We start from the raw sequence: 23,467 nt of genomic DNA, 5'->3' as shown, positions 1-23,467 counted from the left end.
GTAGCTGAGCAACTCATTCCCCAAAGGGACCCAGGACTAGCCCCAAACCATAGCAAGAAGCAGATGTTCAGGCTACTAAGTTTTACAGTGGGTCTCCTATCCTCCAAGCCCATCTGCATTGGGTTTCCAGAAAAGAGTGATCTACAGCTGTAGTGTTGATGCAAGCTCAACACATCTTTCCATGAAGGTTTCCTTCCTCATTCAGAAGTTCTGAAGCCACTGGTTGCCATTCTGTATTTCCCAAATTATGCAATCCTACTACTCAGTGCTGTGTCTCCTGGACCAGAAGCAGCAGCTCCCTCTCCCCCTCCTCCCCATGGGAAAACAATATCTATTACATGGATCCACTGTGAACTGTCACTCACCCTTCTAGTCAGTCATCTTCAGTGTGCCAAAAACACTCTGGCCCTATTCCATGAAGTATATAGCTGGTCAAGTACTGCACCACAGGAATTTGTTCCCTGTTAGAGGTAGCTGGAACAGAACCATATTACCCAGGGTTTGTTACAAGTCTTCTGATAGAAGGAAGGAGTGAGCAGGAGCTGCCAGTGGCAAATATGGCAGGCATTTTCAGCAACTTGCAGCAAGGTGGTTCCCAGAGCGCTCCCTGTGGTGCACAGAATTCTGGGATACTGCCCTTGGAATGGTAGTGCTTTGTTGTCCTGTACCAACTAAGGCTAATGTAGACATGAGTTTGTGCGTGTACAAAGAATTTACCCATGTTCAACTCAGAGTATATGGATACTTGGCACAGCTATAGGATACAAGTGCTAACAACGCATGCACTACTATAAATGGATGCTCACAGGGTAGATGTAGTATTGGACAGAGATACAAAAAGGGTTGTTCCTAGCCTCTTTCACAATGGCCATCAATCAGAATCAAGGTAATGGCTTCCCTGTGATGGGCAAGCTTCACTCAGTTGCTGGTCAAATTTCTTCCATTCCCAGTGGCATCCAAAAAGCTTGGATTCTTGAACACCACTCTTCAGAAAAAGAAGTGAAGAAAATGCCCTGGAACAACCCTTCCTTACCAGCTCACAGGTTTACTAACGTTATGGAGAATCATTATCGCCATAGTCTCTGATTGGAGAAGGGTACTCCACACCACCAAGATGGGGGCAATAAATTCTTGGGCCTTTCTTCTTAATAATGACCACTATATTCTCCCAAACCACTTCATCCCCTTCCATGACAGTCTCTCTTCACACAATATATATGTAGTGGAAAAATATGGTGTGTCTGTCATGTCCAGAGTGAGTATTTCCTAAGTGGAAGAGTTGCTTGATGTCCAATTGTATCTCTGCAGGACACAAGTAAAAGCCAATAGAAATAACTCATACCCTGCTGGAGGAGAAAACAATCCCAGAATAGAAATCAATTTGTTCCGGATAATTTCACTGAATGTGTGGGGACTTTGGAACAGTTGACACAGATGGGAGCCAAGGAGGTAAAACTTAATTTAGAGGCTAGAAAATACACAATTTTCACTCCTCAAATAAATATCATTCTACACCAAAATCTTTCTATCGTGGTTGTGCGCTACCAATAGCTTAACAAGGGGCTTCCATAAAAACAACCTTCTTTTGTTCATAATACATCCATGTATCAACTCATGGGGTGCCTGTGATCACTGAAAGGAAGAGTGACCAGGGGACCAATTTGATTTTCCATTTAGAGATAAATGCTTTGTTCTTACTATACCCAAAGAGAGAGTCAATACCACTTCACAAACTTAGATTAAGTACAGTTCACTGAAATTTGCTCTTCAGAAGCATTTTTATCCTTTTCAAGGCTTGACACTTTTGGCAGGTCGGATAATGCAGCATCCAAACAGGAATGAGTTGTATCAGAGGGGCAGAAATCACCCTCCACTCTTTCAGTTTTGTTGCAGAATTTTGACAAGGAGTTTCTTTTATGAGTCCTTTAGAACATCAATGTTCTGTTGCTAATTGTACAAATACAATTTAACATATTTAATCTCCTTTCAGTGGGCTCTATTGGAAGCAATTCATAGTTGTCCTAAAATGCATAAAGAAAATCCAAAGAACTGGAACTTTGATGAACACGACCACTTTAGAAATATCCAGGAGAAATCAACAGCCCAGGCTTTATCTGGCAACTAAACACACTGCTAATACTAAGTGTCTATTGGTATTCTATTAGGGAAATGTAAAGTACAATGTTTGTTAGCAGAGTCTTCTCCATTGAAGTATTTGTCTTTTTATCTTCTTCCCAGTGAGCCAATACATAAAATTTCTAGTTATTAAAGGACAACTAAATATATTTATATTTTAATCATGGGATATAATCATGGGGCCCCAATATATGAAATCCAATCAAAGTAACTGAAGCAAAGAAGACAATTTAGGGCACTAACTGTATTTCGAATCCCCATTACTAAATATTTATTAAGAAATACTTTTCCTTTTTCATCCCCGATTAATGGCCAGACATATATCGGTAAGATTTTTTAATGAACTAGGTCATCGAAAAGAGAAGCAAAAATACATAAAATAACCCACCCACCACTCTGTCAATTTACTTACTTTCTTCCAGGTGATCTGGCTCTTGATTCTTGCAGTGAACTAAGCTGTTATGTTCAATGGAGTAATTAAGTAACTCTTAGCTAAGTAGACTCTACCAGTTATATGTTCTTATTCTAAAGACATATATATGCATTCACCTCCACATTTACCCCTAGTGTCATTACAGCATATTGTGGATCCCACAGATTAATTACATCCCAGGAAGGACATAATCAAAAACTGACTGGATAAAATATTGTATTAGCTCTAATTCATTATTCTTTCGGAAACACTTTTTTTATATGGTACATTCAGGCTTGAATGGCAACAATCACTCTTGAACACTCTCCTTTACCTTTTAGTATGTCCCATTGGATTATCTGACAAAATCAATAATGCATATGCCATGAATGTTAGAGTGAATTTTGGGATCAGAACAGATACACCACACTTTTAATAACCAGCCACAAAACTGCAGTGAAGACACCAGAAATTGTTTGCTCTTTCTGAGTTTTTGTAAGATTTCCCATGGCATGTCATGACAGGTTGTGTTCCTGGGAGACATGATCTTGTTATTCTCGTAAGAGATCACCATTATTATTAGGCTCTAGTTAGGATGATTTTTGAAAGGTCCTACTGGCTTACATCAGGAAGGAGTGGAGTATTGGACCCAAAGACAACCACAGGCAACCTTAAAGCCAATAACTGTACCAATTAACCTCCTTTAGTCTCAACAGAAGGAGCACCATACATTCAGTGAGAAGACCTGCATACAATGCATACCACCTCCCAGGAACGCGGGAAAGTGGCATCTTCATAGTCCTATTGTTCTCCCCAATGGCCCTTCCAAGCTGATTCTATTCTGTCTCATGGGTATTCCACAAGTGTATCATAGAATCATAGAATCATGGGACTAGAAGGGACCTCGAGAGGTCATCAAGTCCAGCCCCCCGCCCTCAAGGCAGGACCAAGCTCCGTCTACACCATCCCTGACAGATGTCTATCTAACCTGTTCTTAAATATCTCCAGAGAGGGAGATTCCACCACACACCACACACCACACACCACACACCACACCACACAGTTGTAATAGGTACTTTGAAGATGGGAATATTTTCTGATACAAAAATGTTACATGGATACAAATACATCACAACCTTTCCAACAAATACCTCATATGGTCCATCTTGCATAAAACATATTTAGTTATGCCATATATGAATCGTAATAATAACCCTTTGAAGAATATCGCAATTACCTTGTGTAGTATTTTGTGAACAAACAAGATTAAAACAAGACTATACCTGAGTCATTTCACTAATTTGCCATCCAAATGGAAACACTGCAAAGCCCCATATTTGGCTAATTGCTCAGGCCAAAGCAGCAATAATGGCATTAAATGGTATGAACACATTGATTTAAAACCACTGAAACAAAGGCATTTGCTTAGGAATAGATCAACTTTAATTCACACCACTGTGCTGAGATATTGTGTAATCAATAAGACTTCTACAGTATCAAAACACTATCTCTGCTGCCTCGTTCAGATACCAACCGCTGTTCAAAAACTCCACTTGGGAATCTAACGTTTGATGCTTTCACAATGGCCATGTCTACCCTAGGAAACTATTTTGAAATTACTAAATTTGATTTAAGAATTTCCAATTTAACAAATTTGAACTAGCCTGTCCTCACTACGGGGAAGCATCAAAAATTAGTCCAAGGCAGGTTCCATGAATGTGGGTGCACTACCTCAGATTTAGAGCTCAGGAAGCATTCTGGGGAGTTGTGGGAGGTCTCCAAGAGGCAAATAAGTTTGAATTAGCAGCACTGGAGTGTTCTCTCTAACATTATTTCAAAATTATTATTTCAGAATTAGGGTTACTCCTTGTGAAAATTAGGAGTACAGAGTCTGAATTCCGTGTCCCGTTATTTTGAAATAATGAGCTTGGTAGTGTGGATGCACTGCTTATAAATTCAACCTTGGGGGCATTATTTCAGAATAAGGTCCTAGTGTAGACTAGAGCAATTTTTTTTCTTGCAGGAATACAGAAAAAAAGCAAGCTCTTGTCTAGATGAGCATAAGAACATACAATAATATAAGTGATATCACTGATGTGTATCACATTATTAAAAGTTTATAGAACATATTTAGACTGGTAAATTCCTGGATCAAGTTCTCTTCCCTTGGATCAGTAATCGGTTTGCATCATTGAAAGTGAAAACCAGGATAGGGCACAATAATATCTTTGAGTACACCATTGGGGCTAATCATAAATTCATGGGGCTTGATTCTCTCTTGGTTCTGGGATCTATTCATCATGTGTGTGTCTATGAGCTGGTGGTGAGGGTGGGGAGAGGCATTGTCAAGGAGCTGGTTATGGCTCCCCAATACGTGGAGCCAGTCCTGACATGGAGTTAAATCATCACAGCAACTGTTTTCAATGATACCACCACAGGGTCTGCGTAGGACCATTCCATCCTGCCATCTCCTTCCCTTTTCTGGCCTCCTTCACTGGGAATAGGTAGAAAAGCTGGTGCTCGACCTCTTTCCACAAGTTTTAAACTAGCTGGGCATTTCCTTCAACAGTAATTTCTCTACTGGAGTTATTCTCAGAATCTGATTGGCTCAAAGGTGTCCAATAGGATTTGAGAATCTACCCAGATTCATATCCCATTCCACTTCACAAAAATAAATAAAGATCGTGTTATAAAACAATGAAAAAAACCACTACACATTCCCACACATTAGCATGTAGGCCATTTTACTTTAATGTAAAGGGCCACTTACTTTAATATTGTATGCCAAGTTCCAGCCAGAAAGGGAAGTGTTTATGCAGGCTTTTAATAGCAGCTTAGTTATAAATAAGGAACTTGCCCACGTTGCAATCACCTTGTGCAACCCACTAGAGCTGGTCAGGAATGGGCTTCCTGCCTTTTGTCCCATGGAAAAAACTTACATGAGGATGTGGTGAAGAAATCGTTTAAGAATTTTTTCCACAGAAAATTCAGCTTTATGGCAAAAAGTACATTATTCCCACTGAAAAACAGTTTCAGGGGGAAAACATGCAACCAAGCCTGCTACTTACATATTTACCTATATGAGTATTAATATTTTGCACTCACATAGCATTTTTCATAGGGCTTTATTAAATACATATAGCGCTCGAATAAGCAGTTACAGGATGATGAGCACATTTAGTTCACCTTTACCTTGTCCCAGTAGCTGGCCTTGGCAGAGCAGACCTGGGGCATGTATGACTGGCACCATCTTTCACACACCAGCTGCCCCGGCCTGATACTCTTGTTTGAAATCAGGATGTTCCGTCTCCATGCCTAATGGAGGCAGAGAGGTGAAGAGGTTTGCCCAAGCAGATCCATGGCAGAGCTAGCAAAGAAATCTAGGTCTCCTAAGTGCCAGTCTAATGAGAGTGAGTACATTCCAATGCTTACGTAAATGAGCAGAGAAAAAGGGGGGAAATGTTATGACCCTTTTTTCCACTTCTATTTTCTTTAAAAACACCACACAGTCGTGAAAACCAGAAAAGTTAAGTGATTTGCCCCACACCACAGAGGGAGTCGTTGCCAGGGCCAAATGAGAACTCAGTTGGGTTAAGCTATCAGCTCTGCTCTCGGACCACTGGCCCCGGCCAATCCAGGCTATCCATTCAGCAAACCAATGTTTATGTAATTAAGAAGGAAATGCTATATAAAAACAGAACACAGGGCAGCACTCTGTAACAAACCTAAGGCAGAAATTTAAAAAACAAAAACAAAAACCAACTCAAAATCCTAACATAGTAATGTGTTGAAATGCTGGATGGGATTTATTTTCTCTGGGTGGGTTTTTTATAATAACTTCTCTTTGTGTATACAAAAATGGATAGCTGAAAACACATATTAACCGCTGTGCACTCTAGTTTCAAAGGCTCTGCTCACTGTTCTGGTACATCTACCCAATGGGAAAAACTATGGCAGGCTGCCAATGTCATTCTGTTTATAGTCACCAGGATATTATCCATAAAAAGACCACCCACAGAACAGCATATTGTCAGTGCAGACTACCAAACACGAGAAAAAGTGCTAGTCATGAAAACATCCAATGGCATCTCTGCATGTGCTCTTGCATTTCATTTTACCCTGAGCAAACTATCCAAGGAGCAAAACCAATAGCTCTTGTAAGCTCCACGTTGGATCACAGGGACTCACTATGTCTAGGAATGAGTTCTCAAACTTTTTTTAAAAAGTTTTCAGGTGATAAAAAAAAATCCAGTAGTGCATTGTCTCAATAACACTGATCACTAAGAATGAACATGCTACACTAAAGCTTCACTTTCCATAGTTTTTGTACAAAATACTGGGTCTCTCTCCAGGACAGGTTGGACCTCCCTGGTCCAGCACCCTCAGAAGCTGACCAGTCCTGAAGGAGTGAATTTGCCAGACCTAAGGAGGTCCCCTGCCCTAAGGTCTGCCCCTCAGCCCTCCCCCCCACCTTGCCACCAGCTCAATCCTTCCCAAACGGGCTGTCTGCTGACAGTCTGCAGCCCTAGCCTTGCTCCAGTCCCAGCTGCGCTTCCCCACTCTGGCCCTGGTGCTGGCTGGGCTGCTGTGCCCCAGACCCACTTCCTGGAGACAAGTGGCTCCAGCCCCACTACCACAGCCCCAACTCTGATGCCAGGCTACCCCTGCCAGGTTGCCTTGCCCCCAGCCCCATGCCACCCGAGTGACCCACGGCCTGGCCCCCAGTCCTGCTGCTGGGTGGCACGCAGCCCCTGGCGGGCTGTAGTGACCCTCGCTGGGCTGCCTTTGCTGGGCCGCACAGATCCCACAGTTGATCAGGCTGCCATGGCCTCAGTCAGTCTGCTGTGGCTCAGGCACTCCTACCACCATCCCTCTGGGTTCGCTCCTGCCCCAGGGCTCTCTTGTCCAAAAACATCCATGGTCTTTCCAGACTATGGATGTTGCTGGACCAAAGAGTCCTGGTTAAGGGATGTGCAACCTGTACTTGTTACTAACTTTTAGGTATCGCCAAAGAACTGATCCATGCTAAGAAACTGCCTTTTGTCTCTACAACAACCACCTAAAACAACTACAGTCCTCCTAAACTCTGAAATGGTTGTTTGTATGGAGAAAACAATGAAACTTGGAGGCAAAACTTTCTCAGTTGCTAGACGAACCTGCTGATTTCCAGTGCTTGGAAAGAACCACAAATCTCCCCACTCTTGGAGCAAAATGTAAAACTCACTTCTTCAGTGTGGCTTTTCATGGCCACACCATCACCACTAACAAAGAGAAGGTTAAAAAAATAGAATAAAAATAAATCCTGGCAGCTACCTCACAGAAGGAAACTGAAATTTGTGCCGTTACATTGTGGTAAAATCCTAATTTTCTTCCTATTGATGTGTATTAGCTAATTCTTTTCACTCTCTGATACTTTTGAAAATCTTGCAGAGTAAAGTGGCAATTATACACTTACCATCCATTTTTGGCTTTTGAAAATCCCCTTCCACTAGTCATATTTCACACTGGAGCATACATTTTAATGGCTTAAATACAGATCGGTGGCATGTAGCACATTAACTGTAAAGAGATATCTGATTGCATTATTATTTTCAAGCACATTTTTGGTTGCATAGGTAGGGAACAGCTGCAGAGGCACTGGAAATATTTTCGAGGGTGGGGTGCTGAGCTGTGCCCCCTTATACCTGCTCGTGCCACTCACCATCCCAAGCTGAGGTCACACATAAGGTTGCCAACTCTCCTGGACTGGATGGACCAGACACCATCATTGCAAATGGCATTTGATAGTTTGGTCCAGGAGAGCTGGCAGTCTAGCCCCAGTTGGAGTCAGTGTGGAGCCCTTGGCTAAGGCCAGGAGCAGAGCCTCAGGCTGGTAGCAGGACCCTGAGCATCAGTGGAGCCTCCAGGACTACGTGACTATGTAAATTTGGCATTCTCTTGCCTAGCAGTTCTGTTCCTTGTGTGTAGCTAGTGCCTGATGTGCAAGATTATATCATGTGAATAAAACCTCCCAGAATATGTCCAACCAAAACTGGCAACCCTAAAAATTAGGTAATCCTTGTTCTTCCTTTATAATTTGAGGTTAAATGCTGCACATATTTCTAAACTATGTATAACTGTTGTTTTGTTACTGAAAAGCAACTCTGGAATAATGCTGACAGTCACCATGTACGTGTATCTTCAGTGCTTTGCCATTAACCATAACCATGCTATCTGAAAATAATTCAACCTTCATGGTTACTTGATTCCAATCCTTACACTTCAAGGTGAAATGAATACAAATTGTATGGATTTTTATGGACTATCCATCACATACTTAAAGCCTTTGTTTGAACGTATCTAATTTGAAGGGGGAATTTCTTTCTCTCTCAAAATGCACACACATGAGGTTCTATATATGCTTATGATTAATATGATTAATACACTATATGACCTTTAAAATAATAAGTGAAAGCAATTAACTACAGGACATAAATCTTATCTTAATGGCAGAACCAGTAATTCATTTTGTAATTAATAGATGGAAAATGCTATATGATCTCAGTTTTTGTGCCGCACAGTGCCTTACAACCAAATAGCTAATCTTGTTGAAACTATATTCTTTTATCACTTGAATTATCATTACAGATTAATTTGGCAGATATAGTATTCCATAAAAACAGTGTACAATGGCTTTAACAACATTAGTAGTTTTTACAGTATATATTTTCATGTTCTAAAATGTTTGTTTTTTAAGCTTAACAATCAAAGCATGTTTTATGTTTAAACTTGAAATTGCTGATATGTAAAGAGCTTAATCAATTTAAACATTACTCTGAAATTTTCCATAGGTTAGTATGCATTATGAATACAAATACAAGGTACAGCAAAAACATTTCTAGAGCTTGACAAAAAGGAAAATAAAAACTTTGTGTGTCAATAGTGCCTATGTTAGAGTGCAGATTCAACGAGGGGCCTAAATAATCATTAAGGCCTTTGCACTCCTCTGCAAGATGAGACAATAAATTAATGTGCAAAATTATCAGAAAATCTGGAATATGTTTAACTGTATGAAAACCAACTACTACTACAGATGACACAGCAAAGTGAAGCCAACGTAAATTTGTCTGAGGAATCCCTATAACATCTGTGTAATCCATAACATTTTTTTCAAAAAACATGTAAATTTGGTAACTGCTTTATTCAAATGAACCCACCAAAAAATCGGGTAGGGGCAGAAAATCAGTCTCGAATACCACTCTGTTGTTAGCTGGGTCATTTTGATGTCTCAGACAAACACCACTTCTCAATAGTGCATTTGGGACCGTTGCCCTGAATTACACAAGACACATTCTGAATCAGTGGTGTTAAATAAGGTAATAATGGTGGAAGAAAAACATGAGGTAGGGGTGAAAAGAAGCATAGTGGAGAAAGAAGGTGAAAGATCGAAGGAGAAAGTGGTTGTTTTAAAACTCACCCCTCCCCACAAAGTGTCAAGATGTTCTTTCACCCACAGTTTGTAGCCCTTCAAACTGAAGTTTCTAAAGCTGGGTGCTGTTAAATGTTCCAGATTTAGGGCCTGATTCACCACGACATTACAGCTACTTTGTGCCTTCTACAGACACCAAGCAGCTATGAGTCTGACAGTTCCAGACACTGGAAGATTCTTATAATTAATGCAAAAATCCTGAACTCATGCTAAGGAAACTTCTTATGACATTCCATAACTGCATAGTCTCTCTATGTAAATTTGTTTTTATCCATTTATGTAGTGGGAAAAAGAAGCAATTATATTTTCTATATTTCTGAAAACCTACAGTGTATGCAAAAACCAGAAGACTATCAGGGGCACCCTCTGTTCACACATATAATCTGATAAGATTTTTTTTTAATCCAAACATAGTTCTGTGCTGATGAGATATATTAAGGCAAAATAATAGTCTGGCTGCATCTTTCACCTCATTTAAGAAAAAAATGGTCAAAATTAGATGGAGAAATTTGAAGCAGACAGGAAAAAGAGCAATAATTTTGCAATGTTGATACTAGGTTGTCCCCCTTCAAAAAATATAGTGCAGCTTTCTACCAAAAGATAGTTAAATATATTCTCAGCTACATGCTTTGCATACCCGACAGATGGGTTTACAATTCTAGTTTAATTTGTTTTTGCAAATAAATACAACCATAGCATATTCCCATCTGCATCATGGATAACAGGAACATTTTACAGGGCATAATTTATATAAAATTTGACTATTTGCCTCAATGCTCCAGTTCCTAACTTGCAAACAAACTAAAATGATGTTAGTTCACCCAGCTTGTCTCTCTATAGACATAATATTATGACATTTGAAAAATGTAATTGGTTGTTTTCTGACTTTTAACAAATTAACCAGGTCTTTGGTGGGTGGATGAGACAAAGAGAGATGCAGCTCATCAATTATTTTTCCAGGAGGACAGCTGTTAAATGTCAAAACTAACAACAAGAAACATGGCACAATTTATTTACCAGGATAATACATCTTATCAAATCAAAATAGCTTTTTACCACAATTTTACGTCAAACTATCAGTAAGATCCGCTATGAATTACCAAACTCATTAGCAGGATCAGCGCAGATATTTTCACAAAATAACCTGAGTCTAGAATTCAATATTTCAAAGTTGTATATGTCGTCAATCTCATCTAAAGTGTATAAATAATGTAATGTTTACCATAATTCTGTGCAAGCAATATATACACATCAGAGGGGTAAATACCACAGAGAGAAAAGAGTTAAGTGACAATGCGGACTGAAGAACAAATGAATATAAACTGGGCATCAACAAGTTTAGACATGAAATTAGACCAAAGTTTCTAACAATTTTGAAAAGTGAATTTCTGCAACAGCTTTCCTAAGGGACCAGTGGAACAAAAACCTCAGCTTGATAAGTTTATTGAAGAGATGGTATGATGAACCTGCTGGAAGCATATACCTCCTAAGGCAGGTGATTGGACCCAAGATAGGGAGGACTCTGAGTCACTGCACAGAATTCTTTCCCAGATGTCTGGCTGGTGGTCTTGCCCATATTAAGGCTTGGGAAAGAATTTTCTCCTGAGTCAGATTGGCGGAGACCATGGGGAGGTTTTGGCTTCCTTTGCAGCATGGGTCACTTGCAGATTTAAATGAATGTAAATGATGGACTCTCTGTAACTTGAAGTCTCTAAATGATGATGTAGGAGTTCAGTAATTTAGCCAGAGGTTAGGAGTCTCTTGCAGGAGTGGGTGGGTGAGGTTCTGTGGCCTGTAATGTGCAGGGCATCAGACTAGATGATCATCATGGTCCCTTTTAAACTTAAAAATCTAAGTCTGTGAATTATGTAAGAGGGGACAGCTCTTTTCTTTACAACTGTATGAACCTCAGTCAGCACTTTGTTGTGATCCAAAGCTCATTGGAGTAAATGGGAAGTTGTTTGTTGACTTCAGTACTTCTCAGAACTAACATTCAACTATTTCCTTTCTATATGAAAGTATTTTCCTGATCATGACGGATGCAAAGAAAAAAAATAGGTACAAGAAATGACATCTGAACAGTTTCAAGATACTAAACAGAAAGGGCTTATTCAGAAGAGATGACATCCACTCCAACCACACAGAAACCAAATAAGCAGGCTTTATGAAAGAAATGCAGAGAGAGGCTGGAGGGTGAAATCCACATCACATCAACCCACGGTCAGTGAATAAGGATGGTGTATGGCAGTTAGCTGCATATACATTTGGATCCCCTAATACCATGCTTCTCCCAATGCATGCTACATATAGCACGTAAGGATTGTGGCTTGTGTAGCTCTTGCAACAAGTTACTCTCTACAAGGGTGTGGTGAATGGAAGGGGTATTACTCTTTTCTATATATTTAGCTAACTAAATTGCCTCCAAGGCTATTATATCCAGAGATAATGGGTATTCGGGAAGTGTTGGTAGGGAACTAGGAGAGCCAATGGGAAGAGAGTGTGAGATTCTGATTGTGAACACTGCTGAAAGCACTCTATTTATCCATGTAGGTCAAAGCAACTAAAATAGGGTTCACCAGAGATTTTTGTAAGTGCAAAAACTTTCATTAAGACTTGCAGTCTTGTGTGTGAGTTCAGAGCAAGAGCAGGGAGAAATGAACTGAGCCAGGAACAAGGCATGGAATTTTCAGAAATATCCATGTCTGGAAAGGACACAACCTTGGAACAACAGATATATAAGTGAACCCGCACAGCTAGATGTGACCAGGTGATTTTCGGTTCGTGGGACTCCTCTGTGCTCTGTGTCCCCCTCCCGACCCCCCCCCCCCCCCCCGCACCCCGGGAAAATGTAACTTTTAAAATGAATCCCAAGGAAGCAATTCTCTGTGCTTTTACTTTTTTTTTTCAGTTGCTCGATAACACCTAGCAACCACCTATGCTTTTCCAAATAGGTTTTCTTTGTTTTGTTAATAAAATCACCCTTTTTAAGACTATGATCTCATTCCTGTGTCCTAGATGGCAGGAGGTTCTGTGTGCACGTGTCTGAGATGGAAAGGTCAGCTATTAGGAATTACAGTTTGTTTTCAAACTTTCTCCTGAGAGAGGTTAAAGAGCTTGGGAGTACCCCAGAATGAAATCCCATGTGTGTCTTATTGCATTCTAAAAGAGGTTTTTGCATTTGCAGCGTACCACCTCCGTTAAGGAATCTGTGAATAGGGAACGTTTAAGCAGAAGCCTTTAATGGCAGAGTATTTTAAAGTCTCTTGCAGGCCCCCACTCTCTGCACTCAAAGAGCCATAATGGGGAACAGCCTTGACAAGGGGAAACTCATGGAACATGGAGAACTCTTCACTTGGTTTTTACAACACCCTGAATTGCAACAAGTTGTCTCACTTATTAAACATCAGTGCAGCAGCTGACTACATGCCATCAGATTCTGATTGTGAACACTGCTGAAAGCACTCTATTTATCCATGTAGGTCAAAGCAACTAAAATAGGGTTCACCAGAGATTTTTGTAAGTGCAAAAACTTTCATTAATTTAATGTTATAGATTAAATATTACATTTACATCAAGCCAGGATGAACAGAAAAGTTCTCTTTGGAGTTGCATGCATTTCATGTGGTTGTATGTGGCGAATAAATACCCCAACAGAAATAATACATTCATCTTGGCCAAGTCACTTTGCTATAGAAAGTTTCACCTTTAAATTTCCTGAGTTTAGCGCAGATCAGGTAAAGTTCATTGGCATCAGGATGGGGAAGGAAGGAAGGAAAGAAGGAAGGGACATCCATACTATTTAAAGTACAATTCACACTGAAAAGTGACTATGTAAATTTGGCATACTCTTGCCTAGCAGTTCTGTTCCTTGTGTGTAGCTAGTGCCTGATGTGCATATTGTGATAAAAATAAGTTTTTAATTTTGACTTCTGTTAGCTTGCAGAGCCAACACAGCTATGGTGGAATGAGTTACATTAGGATAGATTCCTGCTTATTCAATCAATAATGCAACTATTGTCCCTACTGTTAGAAAATGGTTATGTGACTACACAGTGGTTATTGAGAACAGAATTTGGCCTGCAGAATTGTTATTCCTGAGGTTAAGAAGACTAAAGAAGAACATATTGTGGCATGTAAAAATCCAAGTAAATATTTAGCATTGGTAATTAGGGGGGAAAAATTATTCTGCTTTTAAACTGAGCACATTAGATAAGGAAATCATTGGGAGGTACAAGATGTGGAACTTATGCAATGCCACTTTAATAGTCACTTTTTAGACCATATCCTCACTTTAAGCCCCCTGTCAGGGCTACATGGAAGGACCTATCTCTCACCTGTATGTAAATGAGTAAAGGTCTCCAAACTTGCCAAACACTGATAAGGAAGGTGATCAGGCAGAGCACCCAAATAGTCAGCCTTTAAAGGAGTGGCCGTAGAACCACTCAAAAATCTTTTGTCTCTTTCTTTCACTATAGACTCAAAAGACTGGTGTATCTCCTATACAGGAGCTACACTGTGTAGACCCTGCATTTGGGCCTGAACTGGGGGTGGGTTTCACTCTCTCAACAGCCCTCCTTCTCTGCCTTTACCTACAAAAAGCCTGGTTATTCAAATTAATTACTCCCAGAAAGAAACAGTTATTTCCGGTAGCAGTTGAACATAAATTGATTCCACTCTCAAACTCATTTTTTCCCCAGAAGAAGAAATGTAACCACTGCACTGGAACCTCAAAGTGTATTATATCAGCTCTACTGACCTGATACCAAGGCATAATGCTACATTTGTTTTTACGGATTCAATGATTATTCAAAATCCAATTTTTCTAGACCTTGGATGCAAGATTACAAAATGACACAGAGGAATAATAAAAAAGAAAAGAAAAAAAGTTAATTCAAATAATAGACTCCAATACGTAGGGCTCAAACTTTTGAAAGCAAATGTATGTTTCTAGAAAGCTACAATAAGATGTTATCAGAGCACAAAATTAACAAACAAACAACACTAAAACTGAATGTCACATTCAGGAATGCTGTACTATAAATTACTGATTCTAAACTGCACAGTTTTTTCCCCGAGTCCCTGATATCAGACCATGGATCTTTGATTTGATCACTGTAAGGTAATTTTCCAGTGATTTTGTTAGCATAAAAATTCCTACATTCTTACTGGCCAATAATCAGCCAATTAAGATGTGGGGACTGCTACTGATCCAGAGTTGCTATTTCTCAAAAACAGAACCGTGAGTATACAAAACTTTCTACTCTGATTATTTCAATTCCTCTGGTGTTATTGCATCTATTTTATCTTCAAGATTCATGCATGCTACCAACAATGTCCACAACTTGATGAAGACCTCCTTCCATAGTAATTCAACAGTGAGAGGAATTTAGTTAATCAAGTGACCTCCCCCACCCCAAAAAAAAAGAAGTAAATATGTGAATATTGAGTGTTTTGCAACATGGTCTGATTTTGCTTCCTTTCTCCCACAATGTGGAAGCATCTGAAGGTTTTATTAACTTCAGGACTGCAGTAACTTTCATGGCACCACACTGAAAACAAAGAAGTGGTATAATCTGCAAAGGATTGTTCTGAAAGGTGGTAACAATGGTTCGGCATCAATCTTCTACAAAGTGAGCATAAAAATCATGTGTTTGTCCTGAATCACACCGTCTTCAAGATTGTCCAGCAAGTTCATGCAGAAGTAAGGGTCCCTTCTACCTTTATTGGTGAATAAGATTGATCCGGGATAGAGCCCCTTACATGCAAAAATATGTCCCCTATGCTGTCCTGTATGTTTCAGATAACAGATTAACAATTACAGAGAAGCTATATTGCATACCCCAGGATCATATATGCAAATACTGCTGATATGCACTATTTTAAGATGTTTATGTTTGACAACTTTGGGTGGTTCAATAGGTGGTATTAGAGCATCGTTACATGGAGCTCTAGACTGAGATCAGAGATCGTGCTTGAAATTTCATGAAATCAAGAAGGTTTCAGCTCTCTTCTGTTGTTGGTCCATTCTGATAATAGTATCTAAATATTTTGACAATGAAGACAGTTAGGGTATGTCTACACTACAGCACTAATTTGAACTAAGCTAATTCGAATTAGTGCATCTAGACCTAAAAACTAATTTGAATTAGCGTTTTGCTAATTTGAAATAGCATGTCCACATTGAGTGGACCCTGAACCGAAGTTAAGGCTAACCGGAACCAGGGCTGGCAGGGCATCAGGTTAGAACTTAAAGTGTGGAGCTGCTGCCTCAGGCTAGTCGAGGGCTGTGCTTAAAGGGACCCAAACCCCACCCTGGACAGACAGTTCTCAGGGTTCCCCGCTTGCTTGTCTACCTCAATGAGGGACAGCAAAGCAGTCCTGGCTTGGAGTGCCCTGAGTGCCCACACTCGGCACATCACAGCACTTGGCCATCAGCCCGGCTGCACTTGCCACAGGCTGCCATCAGGAGGGGTCAATTGGGGGGCTGTCAGGATCCAGGAGACTCGGCGGGAGAGCTTCCACCCCGAGGAGCCCGCAGAGCCACTCCAGTCCTCTCCATTGGAGGCTCGTGCCCCATTCCTCCCTCACCTCCTTCCACTTACTCCTCCCTAGCCCCCCTTCCTGATATAAAAAATAAAGAACACGTGTTCAAAAATAGAAACTCTCTTTATTTAACAAAACTGGGGGGGGGGGAGGGATTAACTTCTGGAGAGACTGGGAAAAGGAGGTGGGAGAGGGGAGGAGGAAATCTGGGAGGAGAGAGCTGAAAGGGGGAAGCCAGGGGAAGAAGGGGGACGAGAAGTATAAAAATATGGTACACCATATCTTCAGTACCGTGTACAAATTTGGTCTCCTCCCCTCAAAAAAGATATTTTGTCCTTGGAAAGGGTTCAGAAAAGGGCAACTACAATGATTAGGGGATTGGAACAGGTCCCATATGAAGAGAGGCTAAAGAGACTGGGACTTTTCAGCTTAGAAAAGAGGATACTGAGGGGGAATATGATAGAGGTCTATAAAATCATGAGTGGTGTGGAGAGGGTAAATAAAGAAAAGTTCTTCATTAGTTCCCATAATATAAGGACTAGAGGACACCAAATGAAATGAATGAACAGCAGGCTTAAAACTAATAAGCGAAAGTTCTTCTTCACACAGCACATAGTTAACCTTTGGAACTCCTTGCCATAGGAGGCTGTGAAGGCTAGAACTATAACAGAGTTTAAAGAGAAGTTAGATAAAGTCATGGAGGTCGGGTCCATGGAGTGCTATTAGCCAGGGGGTAGGAACGGTGTCCCTGGCCTCTGTTTGTGGAAGGCTGGTGTGGAGGCAGGAAAAGGGAAGAAGGGAATTTGTGTGCAGCCATCTTAGTCTTGTTAACAAGAGAGCAAGAGTCAGGCTAAGTCTGTGGCCTGACAACTCGAGATTTGTAATTAGACACTGCCTTTGCCTCTCCCCTCCATATGGAGATAAGGATAGAATGCTGACTCTAGTAGGGACCTTGAGATAAAGAGCATCTGAGTGGAACTAAATAACTGTTAGCCATTGGTGTTTGTAATGGGAAGGAGACTAATTGTTATTGTTATTATATTTAATAGACAGTATATAAACTGCTTCATAATTGCTTGTATTCGAAGATCTGCCTCGGAGGAGGGGGGGAGCTTCCCCCCCATCCGAACCAGTTTTTCCCTTCCTGCAGCTCGTAATAAAACTGCCTCTGGCTACTTGTTGCTTACAAACTCAGAGTGAGGACAATGTTTTCTTCCACAATTTGGTGCCGTGACTCGGATAGCAACGCCCGATTGAAGACAGCAACAGCAGCTGCAGACCATCCCCCTTCACTCCCATGCGCCAAATGAGAGGTAAGAGACCTTTTGAAATCTCTACTGGGGTGTGGAAGAAGACTGCCTGTAAGGTCATCTGCTTCTTGTGGGCTCACGCCATCCGAACTTCTTGAATCTGCAACAAGGTCAGATGCAAAACGGTACGAGAAGAAGGTTGTTTATGCAGTGCTAGGAACTGCTGTGGTATTGGTGGTGCCGCCCCGGGTACGGGAAGAAGGTTGTATTACGTCCGGACATAAAGCACCTAGGTTTATGCAGTGCTAAGAACTGCTGTGGTTCTGGGGGGAAACGTGTTGTTTGCCGCCCCTAGGAGGAACAGTGTTGTTTGCCTCCCCAAATATGGACGAGGTCCATAATTAGAGATGCATCTAAAAGTGAGAAAATTTCTGTGTGAAAAGCATGCTGAGTGTGAATGTAATGAGTGGAGTGTGAATGCCGCTGCCCAGGTCTCTGAAAAGTAAGCTGATTCCAGCCACACCAGGGCTCTCCCACAAGGGAGTTCTGAACGCAAGGGTCAGCCGAACCTCGAGACCGAGCAGATATGTGAAGGAGTGACGACTCCCCTCATTTCATGAGCTGCTGATAAAGTCTGACACTCTAGACCCAGCAGACGCCTTCTTTGGAGTGTGTAGATTTAGTTTCCTATAAGCCACTGAACAGACAGAGAGTAGACAGGATGCTCCCCTGAATGACTAAAATGGATGGGGATCAGTCTAAGCATACCCCCCCAGACCACTGAAAGGCACCCCTGCATACCATGATGTACGTGCATCATGGTCCAAGGACCTGTAAGCATTTGACAGATTGACAGAGAAAGAAATTAAAGCCCTGAGAGATGAGATTGAAGCTCAGAAAAGCAAAAATCCACCCTGCAGTGAGAAATGTAACTTACACGCAAGTGCACAGCCTCTCCCAAGTTTAGGGGGGAATTTAGCCCAACATTACCCCCTCTACTCCTCTCTATGCCCAGCCCTATATGGGCCCTTACCACACATTACTGAAGATAGAGAGGAGGCACAGAAGATAATTGAAATGTGTCAGATCTTCCCTTTGGGAGAACGAGCTCTAGTTACAAATCTGTCCAATCCAAAGCAAAACACTGAGTTTTGGAATAGACTTAACAGCTTGTGGGAAGTATTCCTCCAAATTCTCAAGGAAGGAATGCCTGCCGACCATCAAGTCATATTAGCCCTAAGCATTTTAGTTAGAAACATATACACGGAACACAACGCAGGAGTAGGAAAAAGCTGCCAAGCAACTTTAGGAGATTCTCAAGCCCTTGTTAGCGAATAGATAACTACAGCCTCTTTGGCTAGAATCGCAGGCTACCCAAGGATGTTTCTCAACGCACAAGTGGGGGCCATCCAGAAAAAAATAAGCAGTTAAAACCTTTCCCTCACACACTGTTATAATTAGCTTGAAGGCGTGGGAGGACGTAACCTAAAAGTCACCCTAAAAGCCAACTAGTGAGAATTGAATTTGAAGATGTAATCACTAGAAGCTAAATCTGCCCTAACAAGGAGACACATTCTGCAACATAAATCTCCTTACAGAGCATAGTCGAGTGATCCACCCCAGAGTCAGCAGCATAGATCAACTGCTGCAGCATGGATGTTATGAAAACCCTATACTGAGAAGTTTAAAATTAGTAATAGCTGACTGCAATAATACACATTTAGATTTACCTATTGAAAAGAATTAAGAAGTGAGGAGGCTAATGGAAAAGCCCATCCTCCTTACCACATTAATACTAGACAAACATGTGTCATTGAGAAGGGTCATTTAGCAGGAATCAGGACAGATTAGTAGAAAGAATAAGGAAAGTAAGAATACAGTCATTAGAAAGTTAAATTAATAGAAATGAGAAACGTTTTCTTTAGAAAGACGAAGCAAGTGATTTGAAAGTATGTGAAGGTAAAAAATGGACTCTGTAGGAGTGTAGAAGGAAATAAGCGATTGTTGTAATATATGAAGAAAAACCTGCTTTAAAAAGTGACTCCTTGTTTCTTGCAGCCTTTTTCAATAATCCAAGCAAAGAAACAATCAAATTTAACTATTTAGCTACAGACTCTTTTGTTAAATCTGCAAAAGGAAAATAAAGAATTCTATTGACACTTGACTGGTTAACTGTATAAAAGAATGAAATCTATACATTCAATCCTTAAAGTTAAATTTACTCTTTAAGAAAACAAATCTTTGTTTTAAGAATCCAAGCCCTGAAACTTCACTGTGTCTCTGTTCAAAGCTGAGTTGATAACACTTTTAGCTTGCTTTCAAATCCAACATTATATGTGAATACAAGCTGCCTAGCTATTTCAAAAGAATATAAAACACCTGTCCCCTCAAGTAAATTGTCCAAATACAAACAAAATATTTATAAGTGCCCATTTAACAAAATTTAATGTCAATATTATTATTACGGTAGTCTTAATAAGTAACACTGTATATGATTCTTTTCAGGAAAAGAAAAGCTTTTTGCTTGCTAGAACAATAACTAACCAACACCTTGTGCTAAGGAGAAGCATTATAGCTTCACACATTAAGCCTGATCTGTAGTACAAGAAAGAAACTGAAGCATGCCACTGTTTAAGAAAGCTAGCAACTCTAGAAGTAATTCGAAAGAGTAGAAGGTCACGAGTACCGATAAAGCACCCTTGTTCTCGTAAAGTTATAGCTCACTCGCCCATGGAAGTGGTAAAGAACTAGCTGTAACCGGTTCCCCTAACAGATCTTAGGCAGTATTTTAAGTTATAATAAGCCACCCCGACGGGGGTAGAAATATTTTCTTGTCTTTCAAATCATCAGAAAGTGCTGGTGCCAGCTGAAGAAAAACAACAAACAACAACAACAAAAAACCATAGTTCTGTGTCATGACACAATAAGTTTGTGTTCTGTCCAAGTTTGTCCTGTGTGTCTTAATTGTAATACGTATTGCAACTATTGTTGTGTGTAAGATATTGTTTTAATGAAAAGATAATTTGAGTAAAGCAGAAGCATTAATTTAAACCAACAAAATTAATAATTGAGCCCAATCAATTGGCAACTTTAAAATTCAGTGAAAAGATAATAGTTTAGAAATTGTTTAAGCTAAGAGAATGTTAACAATGTCTCCACAAGTGAACAAAAAAAGAACTAGAAAGAAGCAAAGAATGCATCACGTGAACAGAAAGACTAGAAGTAAGGTACCAGCTCCTCCCCCACTGGATTAGTTTTGCTTTAATAGCTACACAAATGAAATATTTAGCTTCTGCAAATTTGCACACCAACCATAAAAGTAGCTTGGCCAGAGATAATAAGAAATCTATAAGTAACAACACAAGCAAGTGAGACATCAGCATATTTAAGTAAAGATGCCCACAACAATGAAGAAACTAGTAACCTCACCATTGCAATAACAGCTACTTGCCCTGCTACTCATTGGTGCCTGATGCCTTAAAAGGCCTCAAGAATTATAGAATTACATAAGTTCCTATTAACAATTAAACATCTGTAAACCATGCTTAGTCCTATAAGAGAAACAGTGACTCTAGTCAATGTAACCTCCTTCAAGTCACATACATAGAACAAATACACACTAATAGCAATGAAGAATACACAGCCTTAAGCCTCCCCTCATTCACACAGAATTATTTTGTTTATTGTAACAACATGAACACTACGAAAACAAAAAATACACAGTCCTCTGAGTAAACGTTTATATAGAATATTGTAAGAAAGAAGCTAAACACTGACATTAAGCCACTGAAGTTAGACCTACTGACTCCCACTAAAGCTTACCACTTAAAGCCCAAACAAAAGGAACCCCTGTAGCATGACTGTCATTTGTTAAACAATGGCCATTGCTAACTTGCCCTCATTTAGATATTATTAACCAAGACCTTAAAGACAAAATAGAGCCTCCCAATTGTGCATCATGCCCTGAACAGACCCGTCTCAGAACCAGGACAACTGTCACTAGTCCTTACCTTAGTGATGTTCCACACTGGTATAGACCAGCTGTGTGCCAGACTGGCTAATCAAATTAGCAAGTGCCTAATTAAGCAACGAAGAAGCTTAGCAGATACCATCGCAGATTAGTTTAAGCCTAAAAACTCTGTCAGCAACACTTATGTCATAGCCCAGAAATTGTATGAGAATCCAGACTGGTAGATGCAGTAATATCCAGTGCCTGTAAAAGCCTAGACACCAGCCAAGCCAACCGATTGATCCTGAATAGTTTGAAAGATCTGTCCAGCTCTGTGTCCATTTCACTAAACCTAACCAGATATTTAGACGAGAGATTAATTAGATTGTTAATTAATAGAACTAAATTAAAAGTATTAGAAAGCCAGTATTAAAGAATAAGATAGCTTTAACCACCCAGCCCTTATAGTGGTGAGTCCCCATCTCCCCCGTGCCTACCCATGGGAGTGAAGAAGTAGAGAATCCATGAAGACCCAAAAGCCCACCTAGACAAAGCATAGTATAACAGTTTGTTTTTAGCCCCTCTAGAGATTCCTCACTCAGATCAGATCAGAATAGTAACCTCCCTGCCTCTACCAAAGCAAGAGCATATAGATAGATCAAAGGCATCGCTTATTCTGAAAGTGTAAGAGCCTTCCTATACCCAGAGATTGTTGCACCCACTTTAATAAAGAAATTTTATGTACCTGCCCATTTAACATCATGACGAATCTGCCTAAGTTTGATGTAGTTGTCTCAGAGAAACAAAAACATCAAGCTAGTAAACAACTAAACAACCACACAGGATTGTTTTTACAATTTGCTTTATTCCTATAAACATATTAATGATTATATTGCTTTTGCTTATTAAAAGTTTCATATTTGATTGTTGTTGTAAAAGATGCCAAGGCTCACCAGTCCAACAATGTAAGGGTCCCATTCACATACTCAAACTTTCTCCATACCCCACTTCAAACGCCCCACTTACAGCTTTGTCTAGTCAGTGCGGACACAGACACACCACCCTGATGACTTTCCTCATAGAGCCTGATCTGATGCCACCTGTGTGCCTCTCCTGCTGGCTGGTCGCTCCAGCCTGCTGCTTCCACTACCGGCTGCCTGCCAGTCATTCCCACCAGCTGCTCTGCTGGCCACCCACCAGTCATTTGTTCCTGCCAGCCACTCTGCTGGCCACAGTGGGTCTGGCTCCAGGCCAAACCAGTGACTTCAGCTCTTACTGATTTCAACTCTTTAGCCACCACGTAGGCTGGCAAACGATTCCAGCTTCCATTGGAATAGCAAAAAGACTTCTAATGGAGTCTGCTTTAGGTCTATCCTTAGAACAAGGGGGGGAGGGGAAGAGGGAGGCAGGTTGAACCAGTCTTATAGCTCACACCTGGCAAGCATGAAGCAGGCTGGCTCAAGCTCTTTTCCCCCAACTCAGTTCATTCAGCTCTGGAAGGGGGAGGCTTGTTCATCTGAGACCCCTTATAATAATGGTGTCTCTCCTGCAAGCACTGGTGTCATATTTTACAGTTCCTGCATTTAGGGGTAGCATGGTTTGTGACCCCACAACAGCCAAATTAGTTACAATACATCACATTCCATTCTAACAGCCAATCCTCTATCAGCCCTGGCTGAATTGGATTTACATAACCACACCTCAGATTC

Source organism: Pelodiscus sinensis, chromosome 8 (genome assembly GCF_049634645.1).
Source record: "Pelodiscus sinensis isolate JC-2024 chromosome 8, ASM4963464v1, whole genome shotgun sequence".
Taxonomy (NCBI): Eukaryota; Metazoa; Chordata; order Testudines; family Trionychidae; genus Pelodiscus; species Pelodiscus sinensis.
The sequence above is the reverse complement of the archived record's forward strand: the minus strand, read 5'-3'. Positions refer to the sequence as shown.